We start from the raw sequence: 14343 nt of genomic DNA on the forward strand, positions 1-14343 counted from the left end.
GAGTTCTGAGGAGGATTATGACAGAGATCTTCCCAGAGAGGATGCATTTTCGTTATAAGAAACAATGCAACAATGGATCAAGGCTTGACGATAAGAATACTGAAGCCTTAAATTGAGGTTGTACGAACACCCCTCAGAACGAAAGACTCAACAGCAGAACCTGTAAGCATTTTGCTAACTTGAGGAAAGAACTTTTATTTCCTTGTCATGAAACTATTACAAATGTAATCCAAGCAGAATTGAAAAAGATGGATAAATGGGTGTAAATCCAAGAAAAAATGTTGAAATTATATCCAGAAAATTAAGAAGTTATGGTCTCATCCATCAAGGTTGATGCTAAGACTGTGAGAATCGTTAAGAGATCTACCCTTCCAGCCGATAGTGTTGGTGGCCTTTAAAACGTTACACAGACTACATACAATCTGGAGGGACAGACTGCAGTCTGTGTGCCAGAAGACAAGGGGCATTCATAGGTGTCAAAAAACAAGGAGAAATTTGAAGGCTCCTGCCATTGACTCCTGCCATTGACTTACTTCCCTTTGAAAACACCGGCCTTCCAATACGCCCTGTTTACAATGAATTGATTTAAGACACCATTTTACGTACAAATCCTGTACCATGTTTTATTAATTGCACAATGCTTTATTAACATAACATCATGAATTATCCCTGTGCTCACAGCATTAATTTCAAACGTGCAGAATTGAAACAGCATCCACTGTGGAGCTGTCTTCACAAATGATGTAATTGGAGATGTTATTCCTCACTCCATATTACAGGAAACCAGTGGGCTTGCAATCATATGGTACCAAAATCAGAGCTTGGGCTTTTCAAGGCCCAATTTGGCGCTCCAGTTGAGGTCTGCCTACTTAGATCAAGGTATTTTAAAATAATAATTCTCCTGCATTACTCGGGCATCTCTGGCCTGGTAGGAATAGGTTGGGGCATTAGACTCATTATCATTCACCCCGTTTACAGGGTTATTTACTAAAGTAAGATGTAGTCAAAATGAAAGTGGAGCTGACTTCCACAATTTTTATAGTTAAACTATTTTTTTACCTTAAATTTAACATTCACTTTGAATGATCACTTTAACGAATTACCCTGTTTTTGTTCCTCCAGATATTTCTGTCTCTCATTTCCCCATGTCGTGTCAGATCACACATAACCTTGTGCCATAACTTTATATTATCTCATAGTTTATATTAAAGGCCTACCCTATGAATCTTATTTTCCTGTTTCAAATATTACTCAAGTCCCTATTAAATGACAGAAGAATGTTCTTGACCATGTTGTTGTTGCTGTCCTTTATCATAATTTTCCTCTTCCTCTTCATGGAGTTGTGGTGGAGAATTTATTTTTTATATATTTGTGCACAACAACCAAATTTGGCTCAGCAAACCAGCTAACCCTTTTTCCCAAAACCAGTAATTTTTTTTGAGATGCCAAATTTAGGCCAACTGTCAGTTTGGCTAAGCAGAATTTAAGTATCAAAAACCTGATTCTGAAGGGCACACACATTGGGCAATTAGTGTACTGCAAAATATATACCTAATTTAATTGTACATATATTTTGCAGTATACTGATGGAAGCACTTTCCTGCTATTTGGTTTTACAGATTTACCAAGAAAAAGTAACCAATAAAGGGAAAACCAGGAGGAGCAGTAAAAAAAAAAAATACATCTATGTTTATATGTTTTTTTTTAAAGGGGACACTTTAGACACCCAGACCACTTCATCCTATTGAGGTGGCTTGGGTGCAGTGCCCCTGTCCCGTTAACCCTGCAATGTAAAACATTGCAGTTTTAGAGAAATTGCAAAGTTTACATAGCAGGGTTAAGACTGTTATGGAGGCTATCTACCAGACAGTCATTAGAGGCGCAACCTGCAGTTTCACACAGTTTAACTCTATGAAACAATGTTGAACGTCCTCACATTTTGCAGGAGGATGTTCAGCATCTTGCAAAACCCCATAGGAAGCATTGACTAACTGCTTTTTTATGGAGAAGGTCTAATGTGCATGCGGCACCTACTGTGCATGCACATTAGGTTCCCCCTTGCAGTAACATCAAAGGAGGTGGAGACGGAGTCAGCACTGAGGGACCTGTTTAACCGCTTAAGGACACATGACATGTGTGACATGTCATGATTCCCTTTTATTCCAGAAGTTTGGTCCTTAAGGGGTTAAATTGTTTCAATTGATTTAATTGTTATGTAACCCTTCACTTTAATAACTGAACGTATTATGTAAAACCTTCACTATGAATAAAATCACCACTTAGTGACTGTTCCCTTGCCATCAATCACCTTTTTTTCCGATCAATTATCTCTATTTTTGGTTCCTCTGGCAATATTCACAATCTCAAACCAAAATAAAAATGCTTGTCTATTGTGCATTTCACTTGGTTAGTGATTTGGGTACATTTAGACTTGAAAATGGTAAATTCCACTCATCATTTAGTCGGTTCAAATTTGGACAAACTGCAGTTCGAATTCTATATTTCACATTATATATCTGAATGAAGCCCTTATATTTGGCTTTTGGTACTTGATTGTACTCATTATGTTGTATAAATAAATGTACTGAGAATTTACAGTTTTCAGCTCAACTTTCTCTTAACACCAATATTAGGTTTTATATTTGGAGAAATAGAAGCAGTCTGTAAAGTGTACCACCCACATGACAATGAAGTGGTAACCAACAATTCCCATTAATATCTTGTCAGAGATGAATTAGTGATCACTATGATAGGATTCTACAGTTTAGAAATTATAGTCGTTGTAGTGAGTGGTAGGCATGTGCATGGGGAAAACTTTCGGTTCGGCATTCCGAAATTCGGGACTTTCGCACTTCAGCACTTCGGAACTTCGGCACTTCGACACTTCGGAAATTCGGCAAGTTTGGCACTTCGGCACTTCGACACTTCGGCACTTCGTAAATTCGGGACTTCGGCACTTTGGGACCTCTTTTGCAGGCGCTTAGTAGATAACTCCCTAATACCCACGGTATTAGGGAGTTATCTACCAAAAGGCTTTATTTTACTAATTTTACTAATTTTACTAATGTAAAAATTACTTAGTATTAGTAAATTTTGCCCCTACTCGCTATACCGCGAGTAGGGGCATGTCTAGTAAACAGTGAGCAGCCTGTGGCTGCTCACTGTAAAAAAAAAAATAGGGTCCCCCCTTTAATCTAAAGGGGGGTCATATTGCCCCCCCGGCCCCCACCCCTGAGCGGCGGGTGGGGCCCTACAGTAAAATAAGGGGGGGACCTAATGTCCTTCCCCCTGGCCCCCACCCCTGGGCGGTGGGTGGGGGCCCTAAATTATAATAAGGGGGGCCCTAATGTCCTCCCCTCTCGCCCCCACCCCTGAGCGGTGGGTGGGGGCCCTACAGTAAAAAAGGGGGGGACCTATCGTCCTCCCCCCGGCCCCTACCCCTGAGCGGTGGGTGGGGGCCCTAAAAAAAATTACCTCCCCCCAGGTGACTAGGGGTCCCCAAACCCCTAGTCACCCCCTCCCCCCAAAAAAAATATCCCCCTACCTACCCCCCTCATCCTAAAAATAATGAGGAGGGACCTTTAACTAAGTACCTGTAAAAAAATTAAAACTTACCATTCGATGTTTTCTTTCTTCTAAAATCTTCTTTTTCAGCCCCAAAAAAGGCCAAATAAAAATCCATAAGAACCGACGCAATAAAAAAAAAAAAAAAAAAAATCCATCCTACCCCGGCGAGGGCTCCGCGCAGACTGAGCTCTGCAGGGCGGGGGAAGGCTTATAAAGCCTTGCCCCGCCCTGAAATTAGGCTCAGAGCACTCTTATTGGTGGGTTTAAGCCATCCAATCAGAGTGCTCTGACAGGTAAATGAAGAGACTGACAGGTAAGTCTCTACATTTACCTGTCACAGCACTTTGATTGGTTGGTTTGAAATCCACCAATCAGAGTGCTCTGTGTCATTTTACACAGCGTGGGAAAGTTCTTTGGAATTTTCCCACGCTGTGTAATTTGACTCATAACTCTCTGATTAGGGAGTTATCTACTTATTCATTCCTGTCATTACATTGACAGGCTAAGTAACTTACATTTTATATGAATGTGTGTTACTTGATTGTTGTAAGTGTTGCAAATGCTTACAGCTGAATCCTGGCTATGTTTGTATACTTTTTATTTAAAATTGTATACAATGTAACATTCTTCTTCTTTCACATGGTAAGTATATTAGTACTTAGGCAATACTGTGCTTCGGAACTTTGGCACTTCGGCGCTTTGACACTTCGGAACTTCGGCAACTTCGGAACTTTGGAATTTCAGCACTTCGGAACTTCGGCACTTCAAGACTTTGGAAATTCGGTAATTTCGGAATTTCGGGACCTCGGCAACTTCGGCACTTCGGCAATTCGGCAATTCGGACATTCGGAAGTACCCGAATGTCAGAATTGCCCGAAATTCGTCCGAATTCATATTTGGACCGAAACGAATTGCACATGTCTAGTGAGTGGCAGGTTATCAGTAAGATTTACAGACAACACTGGAAATTAGACCTAAATGGGGTCTATGATAACAATTCAACATTTTTAATAAATGATGCATTACATACAGTATGAGTCTTTGTATAATGTCAGGGGATACATGAGAAAAATGTAAGACAAACAAAACGTTTTGGGGGAACTATACGTGGCACAATTTTTTGTTTTTAGGTTTTTTTTAAGACAGCAAAGAGAAGTTACTGACTTCTTCAAAGATATTATCAATCAAACTTGTCACGCACCACATGATGTCATTGTTTTTTTTTTTTTTTTAGACAAAGTTTCAAAGAAAATAAAACTCATTTAGAAATCACTTTAAAAATAAACAAAAGGAGACATTGCCTAAGGAAGTGATCTTGTAATGTCTAAGTAAGCGGACCATGCCCATAAGTATAAATGTACTTTTCATTTTTCTTTTAATTTTTTCCATTATTAAAATAACTAAATAAATAATATATATATATATATATATATATATATATATATATATATATATAAATATAAATATATATATATATATATATATATATATATATATATATATATATATACATATACATATATATATATATATATATATATATATATATATAATCAACTTCCTCTGTAACAAATAGCACTGGCAGATTAAATTGTAATGTCACATCATCGTACGAGATTTTGAACGATTTTGCAACCCGCCAGGAGAGCGCTTTTTGGAGGAAAGGTGTCTGAGACTAAGGGGCACAAACGCTATCTTAGAGCCAGCCCTATATTTCGGATGCAGGAGCTGCTGAAAGTTGACCAGCCAAAGCACCAAATGCCATGGCAATGTTTTGGACGTGTGCTGCGTGTGCAATGTGAATTGTTTTTTGAACATGTGCGGCCATTCAGAACTTTAACATGGTGGCGTTTTCCCTACACTGCATGGATCTGAGTACTATTTGGAGAACTTGGGCATTCAGATGAAGGCTATTTAAAGATGTATTATTTGTGGGTTTATTATATATTTTTATGATGTTTTGGGGTATTTTTATGTTTTCCTTTCTGTTCCTGGGAGATAATTAGTTTACCGGTCTTTAACGCAATTCTCTCACAGGCACAGAGATTTATAGAAGGGGTTTGTCTTGCATTGAATGGAGACCCCACGCTTGGGGCTATGTATAAAAGCAGGCAACTTGGCCATAATAAACCAGTTCCTTTACACCCTTCACTAAGTGTCGACTAGTGTTTGGGTGCACCAGCTATACAGCTATACTCTCTGTCAGGAGAGCTCTAATCACTAGAAGCTGTTCCAGGGTGGAAAGCGATGGCGAGACCCCAGCCAAGCTGCGGTGGCTAGGGGCTGAAGCTTTGATGGTGTCCTGGTAATAGCTAGGGAGCATTCTTGGTGGAGGTACCCAGTCAGGGTACCAGGCGGTCTGCCACAATGTGCTCACACATGGAGCCGTTGTAGCGTGGAGAGCAGCACAGCGAGGAAGAAATGGTAAGTAAATATCTAACGGTGGGCTGGGGGGTGGGGGTGGGGGGGGTGAGGAAGTAACCTAAACTGTAGCCAGGCACAATAACAATGTTTGCATTACTAAAATTGTAGTGATCTTTTAAGGCTAATTTTGCAATTTAGATTTCAATTAGCTGCACCTAGTTGCAGTATTCACTTTCTGAAAGTAGAGGGCTTTCAAAAGATCACAATGGAAACTACCACTGCAGAGTGCAAAAATGATGAATAGAGACTGAAAGCAATTCACAGTGGATCCTGTTAGATCACCTGTCACCTTCCTGCCAACCCTCATATTGTATTTGGTTATCCCATCAATAAACAACAAGACACCTTGTTAAAGTGGAGACGGTCAAATCCACAATTTCAGATTTATTTAGCTATACCAGATTAACCGTTTAAAACCTGTCAGCCGGTAGGGTGACAGCCTCAGACAGCTAATAACACTTTAGTACCAAGAGTCCATATAGCCTGCTCTACTGCCTTCAGCACTGAAGCTTGATGCTTATCCTTAATTGGCTTGGACACTCCTTGATTCATTTTGCTGTCCAGGACTATTGCTTGCTGTGACAAAAAAGAAAAAAAACAAACCTATAAAACAGAGCAACCCCATAGAATCACTTAATCCCTTAATGACCTTGTGATGGTCTACACCTTTATGCAGTAGAGGACTTTATTGTCCAGGAACAGTATAGATCTGAGTCACAATTAGTGGCCTAGACAGAACAATGTCAAAAAAGAGAAAGTTAGAGCATGTCTGTTGACCCTACAATCCCTCAAACACCTGGCACACATGGGATTTTAGAAGCAGAAAATAAATATGCGGTTGTTACAGTAATGAGTAAAACATGGTCTGTGAAATTCCCCATGAAAACTAAACACGTATGAAAAACACAAAAATATAAACATAAGCAGCAGATATAACTAAAGTTGATGATGAAATAGTTAACTGAAGTTCCAAAATGTTAGTAGTTAAATATTCTGGGAGATGTAAATGGATGGTACTGGTATACCTAATGTAATACCCAGGGGAGAGGGAGTCCGACTAACAATAGGTCGCTCAAAAACTGGAAAAAATAGGGATTCACTAAAACCTATACAAAAAATGGAACACTCTGCTATAGTATGCAGAAACCAGGAGCTAACCTATGATACTGGCTGAGTATGGTAAATGGTAAGGGATTGCAAATATAAAAAAGTGGACTGTGCCTTTAAGGTATGAGAAATATGTGCTGTGCCTTTAAATCTCACATAATGTGCGTGGTAGGTCTGCTGGTGAAAGAGAAAATAAAACAAAAAGAGGGTCCAATAAATCGCAAAAAGAATGGAGAAAGAGAGATGAGAAAATAGGAGGAAGAAGGATAAATAAAAGGAAAAAGTGAAATGAAATAGAGTATAGAAAATAAAAATAAGTAATGAAAATAAATAGATGAATAGTGGATAACGCAGCCGATGATATGTGCAGTGCAGATAACTCTATCCCTAATGGGGTATAGGGTAGTTGGTATCTGCTCCAAATATTATACTTTGTATATATCAAAGATCTGGTTCAAATTATGATAGCAATACAGTATATGGAACTGGATGCTAAGGTGGTTGTCTATTTAAAAAGTATCACTCGATATAGAAAGCAATGGTACAAACTGGATGTAAATAACATAAACCAGTTTATTGGTAAAATTATAAAAATATATAAAAATATGTAATAACATAATACAGGAACAGTTCATACAGTGGTTACCAGTCTAATGAGTTTCAGAAAAGTGCAGGAACCCTTGGATTTGGCTGGGATTGATGTGGATTGACTTGGGCCGATGAGCTTCAAAAATCCTGCTGCCGGTGAGGACGGCGGGCTTTTCGGTGTGCGTCCCGATAAGGATCTCACTCCAGGGGACGTGCTCTGTAAACGGCTCCACTCGGCAAATACACAAAAGGTCCTGTGCGAATACTGTTCTCTGCTGGTAAGCGCTCTGCGCACTGGAACTCAGTCCTGATAGAGTGCTGTGCTTGTCTAACGCGTTTCGTAGGAGGGTGCCCTACTTCTTCAGAGACGGGATGTGGACCATTGCTATCTAGTTGCTTAAATATACATGTTTGTAATTGCTAATAAAAACTTATGATCATATATTACATTTTCATTATTGTGAGGATTTACAGGATTCATCGGTCTGCGTGCAGTACATAAACCTCACATAAATTTCATATATGATATGTATAAAAATACAAATTATAACACAATTGTATGGGAATCCGAACCAAATTGGTAATTAAACAATATAATTCTTGATACTTAATAGTTATACAGGTATACAAAGTGATGTTATTAATAACTTAATATTGTTACAATATATAATTACTAAATGGTACAGGAGGAATACGATAGTAGAATAAATAGAATAAAATATGATGGATTAAATAGACTAGGAATGGATCTGGGGGTATATAAATGAATGTATGGCTACCTCATAATAAATAATATTAATAAAATAAATAGGACAATAAATGTGACACACAGTTGAAAAATGGCAATACCAGTTCAGGCATAATGGTAAATAGAACTACTTGGAGTCATATATTGGAAGATTATATAAAACAGGGACATATAAATATGTAATCCTATGTACATGATTAACTGAGAGATGATACAGATTGCTGTACAATAATATTGTACATATGGAGTATGGAGTATAATATACATATTCTTCTTATCTAAAAGGGAAACATATTGGTTAGTGATCAATAAATGAATGTAAGATCCAAGACTGGAAGAGGACTCATAAAAAATACATTAAATAAAATAAATCTATTAAAGGGGCAACGATTAAAGTGCCATTAGTGAAAAAGTGATGTGTGCATAGTAAAGTGCATATCGGATAAGGAGTGAGTGAAGAGAATGACCAAGTGTATGGTATCAAATTGGAGGAATCAAATTATAGGAAAGCATGTAGCTCAAAATCTATGTTTAATCCTTTAGGAGCTAGGGTGTCTAACTCAAAGATCCATTTTGCTTCAGTCTGATCTAATAGTTTGTCAATGCTGCCACCTCTCCAATGTACATTAACTTTTTCTATAGGTAGAAATTCCAAACCTATAGGGTCTCCCCCATGTTTCTCTTTAAAATGCTTTGAGAGGTTGTGTGTTAAAAGTCCCTTTTTGATGTTTCTGATGTGTTCGGCAATGCGTACTTTCAGAGGTCTTTTCGTGCGTCCCACATATTGCTTTGGGCACGGACAGGTGATGAGGTATATGACTCCTGAGGTGTTACAGTCCATTCTGCTTTTCAAGTCATATTCCTCTTGGCTGATCAGTGAAGTGAATCCGGTAGTAGTTTCTCTCATAGTGGGATTGTTTTTACATGCCAGACATTTCTTACACTTTGTGAATCCATGAGCAGGGTTTCGACTCCTAATAGTGTGTGGGGGTTTGATGGTAGGTGCCAACATAAGTTGGAGATTGGGTGCTCTGGTGAATATGATCTGTGGTCGGTGATCAAGGAATTGAGAAAGGGATGGGTCACTCTTTAGGATTCCCCAGTGTTTTCTCAGAATCTTCTGTATGGTCGGTGCTTGGTGATTGTACTTCGTGATAAAAGTGGGTGCCAAGGTGTGTGATTCCAAGGTCTTATTTCTTTCCTTTAGGGTGTCTTCCCTTGGGATGGATAGTGCTTTCTCCATGGCTTCTCCTAATAACGTTGTAGGGTATCCTTTGTTCACAAATCTAGTCCTCATTTCGTCCATTTGGTTCTTGCATACATCCATTTTGGAGCAGTTCCTTCTAACTCTCCTGAACTGGTTTTGAGGAATGTTCCTTAACCATGTGGGTTTGTGGTGACTGTTAAAAGGGATAAAACTATTGCAATCAACATTCTTCTTAAAAGTCTTCGTGTGAATTTTTCCTTCCTCAATATAGATGTTGAGGTCTAAAAACTCAATTTGTTCCTTCGAATGATTAAAAGTGAATTTCAAATGGTAAGGGTTATGGTTGAGGTAGATCTTAAATTCTTCTAGGGATTCTAGGCTCCCTTTCCATATGAAGAAGCAGTCATCGATATATCTGCGCCATAGGGACAGATTTGCGCCAAATGGGCAGTGGGTCCATATGTATTCTTCTTCCCACTTGCCCATGAACAAATTAGCGTAGCTTGGCGTAAATCGTGTCCCCATGGCTGTCCCTTCTATTTGAAGAAAGAAGTGTTCATCACACCAAAAGTAGTTGTGCGTAAGGATAAAAATGATGCATTGAATTAAAAAGTCAATTTGGTCGTTCTGGAACTCTGAGTATGTGGCTAAAGAAAATTGTACAGCTTCACATCCCTGCAGGTGTTCGATCACTGTGTATAGGGAGGTAACGTGGGCGGTGACTAAGAACATGTCGTCGCCCCACTTGAAATCAGATCAAAGGTTAAGAACTTGAGTGGAATCTCTCAGATACGATTTGAGGCATAAAACTAAATGTTGTAGGTAGTGATCTACATATTCTGAGAGATTGGCAGTGAGGGATCCGATTCCCGATACAATGGGTCTCCTACGCTAATTTGTTCATGGGCAAGTGGGAAGAAGAATACATATGGACCCACTGCCCATTTGGCGCAAATCTGTCCCTATGGCGCAGATATATCGATGACTGCTTCTTCATATGGAAAGGGAGCCTAGAATCCCTAGAAGAATTTAAGATCTACCTCAACCATAACCCTTACCATTTGAAATTCACTTTTAATCATTCGAAGGAACAAATTGAGTTTTTAGACCTCAACATCTATATTGAGGAAGGAAAAATTCACACGAAGACTTTTAAGAAGAATGTTGATTGCAATAGTTTTATCCCTTTTAACAGTCACCACAAACCCACATGGTTAAGGAACATTCCTCAAAACCAGTTCAGGAGAGTTAGAAGGAACTGCTCCAAAATGGATGTATGCAAGAACCAAATGGACGAAATGAGGACTAGATTTGTGAACAAAGGATACCCTACAACGTTATTAGGAGAAGCCATGGAGAAAGCACTATCCATCCCAAGGGAAGACACCCTAAAGGAAAGAAATAAGACCTTGGAATCACACACCTTGGCACCCACTTTTATCACGAAGTACAATCACCAAGCACCGACCATACAGAAGATTCTGAGAAAACACTGGGGAATCCTAAAGAGTGACCCATCCCTTTCTCAATTCCTTGATCACCGACCACAGATCATATTCACCAGAGCACCCAATCTCCAACTTATGTTGGCACCTACCATCAAACCCCCACACACTATTAGGAGTCGAAACCCTGCTCATGGATTCACAAAGTGTAAGAAATGTCTGGCATGTAAAAACAATCCCACTATGAGAGAAACTACTACCGGATTCACTTCACTGATCAGCCAAGAGGAATATGACTTGAAAAGCAGAATGGACTGTAACACCTCAGGAGTCATATACCTCATCACCTGTCCGTGCCCAAAGCAATATGTGGGACGCACGAAAAGACCTCTGAAAGTACGCATTGCCGAACACATCAGAAACATCAAAAAGGGACTTTTAACACACAACCTCTCAAAGCATTTTAAAGAGAAACATGGGGGAGACCCTATAGGTTTGGAATTTCTACCTATAGAAAAAGTTAATGTACATTGGAGAGGTGGCAGCATTGACAAACTATTAGATCAGACTGAAGCAAAATGGATCTTTGAGTTAGACACCCTAGCTCCTAAAGGATTAAACATAGATTTTGAGCTACATGCTTTCCTATAATTTGATTCCTCCAATTTGATACCATACACTTGGTCATTCTCTTCACTCACTCCTTATCCGATATGCACTTTACTATGCACACATCACTTTTTCACTAATGGCACTTTAATCGTTGCCCCTTTAATAGATTTATTTTATTTAATGTATTTTTTATGAGTCCTCTTCCAGTCTTGGATCTTACATTCATTTATTGATCACTAACCAATATGTTTCCCTTTTAGATAAGAAGAATATGTATATTATACTCCATACTCCATATGTACAATATTATTGTACAGAAATCTGTATCATCTCTCAGTTAATCATGTACATAGGATTACATATTTATATGTCCCTGTTTTATATAATCTTCCAATATATGACACCAAGTAGTTCTATTTACCATTATGCCTGAACTGGTATTGCCATTTTTCAACTGTGTGTCACATTTATTGTCCTATTTATTTTATTAATATTATTTATTATGAGGTAGCCATACATTCATTTATATACCCCCAGATCCATTCCTAGTCTATTTAATCCATCATATTTTATTCTATTTATTCTACTATCGTATTCCTCCTGTACCATTTAGTAATTATATATTGTAACAATATTAAGTTATTAATAACATCACTTTGTATACCTGTATAACTATTAAGTATCAAGAATTATATTGTTTAATTACCAATTTGGTTCGGATTCCCATACAATTGTGTTATAATTTGTATTTTTATACATATCATATATGAAATTTATGTGAGGTTTATGTACTGCACGCAGACCGATGAATCCTGTAAATCCTCACAATAATGAAAATGTAATATATGATCATAAGTTTTTATTAGCAATTACAAACATGTATATTTAAGCAACTAGATAGCAATGGTCCACATCCCGTCTCTGAAGAAGTAGGGCACCCTCCTACGAAACGCGTTAGACAAGCACAGCAATCTATCAGGACTGAGTTCCAGTGCGCAGAGCGCTTACCAGCAGAGAACAGTATTCGCACAGGACCTTTTGTGTATTTGCCGAGTGGAGCCGTTTACAGAGCACGTCCCCTGGAGTGAGATCCTTATCGGGACGCACACCGAAAAGCCCGCCGTCCTCACCGGCAGCAGGATTTTTGAAGCTCATCGGCCCAAGTCAATCCACATCAATCCCAGCCAAATCCAAGGGTTCCTGCACTTTTCTGAAACTCATTAGACTGGTAACCACTGTATGAACTGTTCCTGTATTATATTATTACATATTTTTATATATTTTTATAATTTTACCAATAAACTGGTTTATGTTATTTACATCCAGTTTGTACCATTGCTTTCTATATCGAGTGATACTTTTTAAATAGACAACCACCTTAGCATCCAGTTCCATATACTGTATTGCTATCATAATTTGAACCAGATCTTTGATATATACAAAGTATAATATTTGGAGCAGATACCAACTACCCTATACCCCATTAGGGATAGAGTTATCTGCACTGCACATATCATCGGCTGCGTTATCCACTATTCATCTATTTATTTTCATTACTTATTTTTATTTTCTATACTCTATTTCATTTCACTTTTTCCTTTTATTTATCCTTCTTCCTCCTATTTTCTCATCTCTCTTTCTCCATTCTTTTTGCGATTTATTGGACCCTCTTTTTGTTTTATTTTCTCTTTCACCAGCAGACCTACCACGCACATTATGTGAGATTTAAAGGCACAGCACATATTTCTCATACCTTAAAGGCACAGTCCACTTTTTTATATTTGCAATCCCTTACCATTTACCATACTCAGCCAGTATCATAGGTTAGCTCCTGGTTTCTGCATACTATAGCAGAGTGTTCCAAATATTCTGGGAGATCTACTTTCTACAAATATATACTTTTGTGAATCGGTTTTGAATCCTGTAATTACATTTAAAGTTGTAATCTCATTATGAGAAATTTTGCAAAGGGTAATCTTTAAAACCGTAAATCACTGCTCGTAGTATTTGCTCTATAACTTCCAAAAATAAACTGAAATCCTAGACTTATCAGTCATTTTAACAATGAGGACTAATTAGAGAATCTATATTGAGTTAGATTCCTTTAGTTGCACTTGTGTAAAAAAAATATATATTTTTGTTTCCCTCAATATTTTATTGATATTTAATGTTGTATTAGATATAGAAATAAGTTACCAAGGGAAAGTTATATTCCTCCTTTGAAAATGCTATATAATATGTATGTGTACATTTAAACAGAAAGAGTGAAGTTGTGGTAGAATTAATGCATGTCAAAAGTGCCAAGAGGGCTCTGGTCATAAATGTACTGCAACTCAAAAAGATCCCTGGTCCTTAAGGGGTTACAATATAACTTAAGAGGGAGGGAGAACGCTCTTGTCTTCTGCACTAAACTGGTAAGGAAGTGGTATATAGAACGTCTCTAATAGAAACATTACTAAGATGGGTGCTGAAATGCCAACCGGATGTGTCGATAGTCTTGACCCACTTTCCTAATGGGGCAGGAGGTTGCTTTCTTTTTTACTGTACAAAATGCAATGCTTTAATGGATGGGTTTTTAAACCAAAACATCATGAATTATCAGGTAAAACTGTGCTCGGAGATGTTGCCAGGTTAGCAGCAACATA

Source organism: Pelobates fuscus, chromosome 11 (assembly GCF_036172605.1).
Source record: "Pelobates fuscus isolate aPelFus1 chromosome 11, aPelFus1.pri, whole genome shotgun sequence".
Classification (NCBI taxonomy): Eukaryota; Metazoa; Chordata; class Amphibia; order Anura; family Pelobatidae; genus Pelobates; species Pelobates fuscus.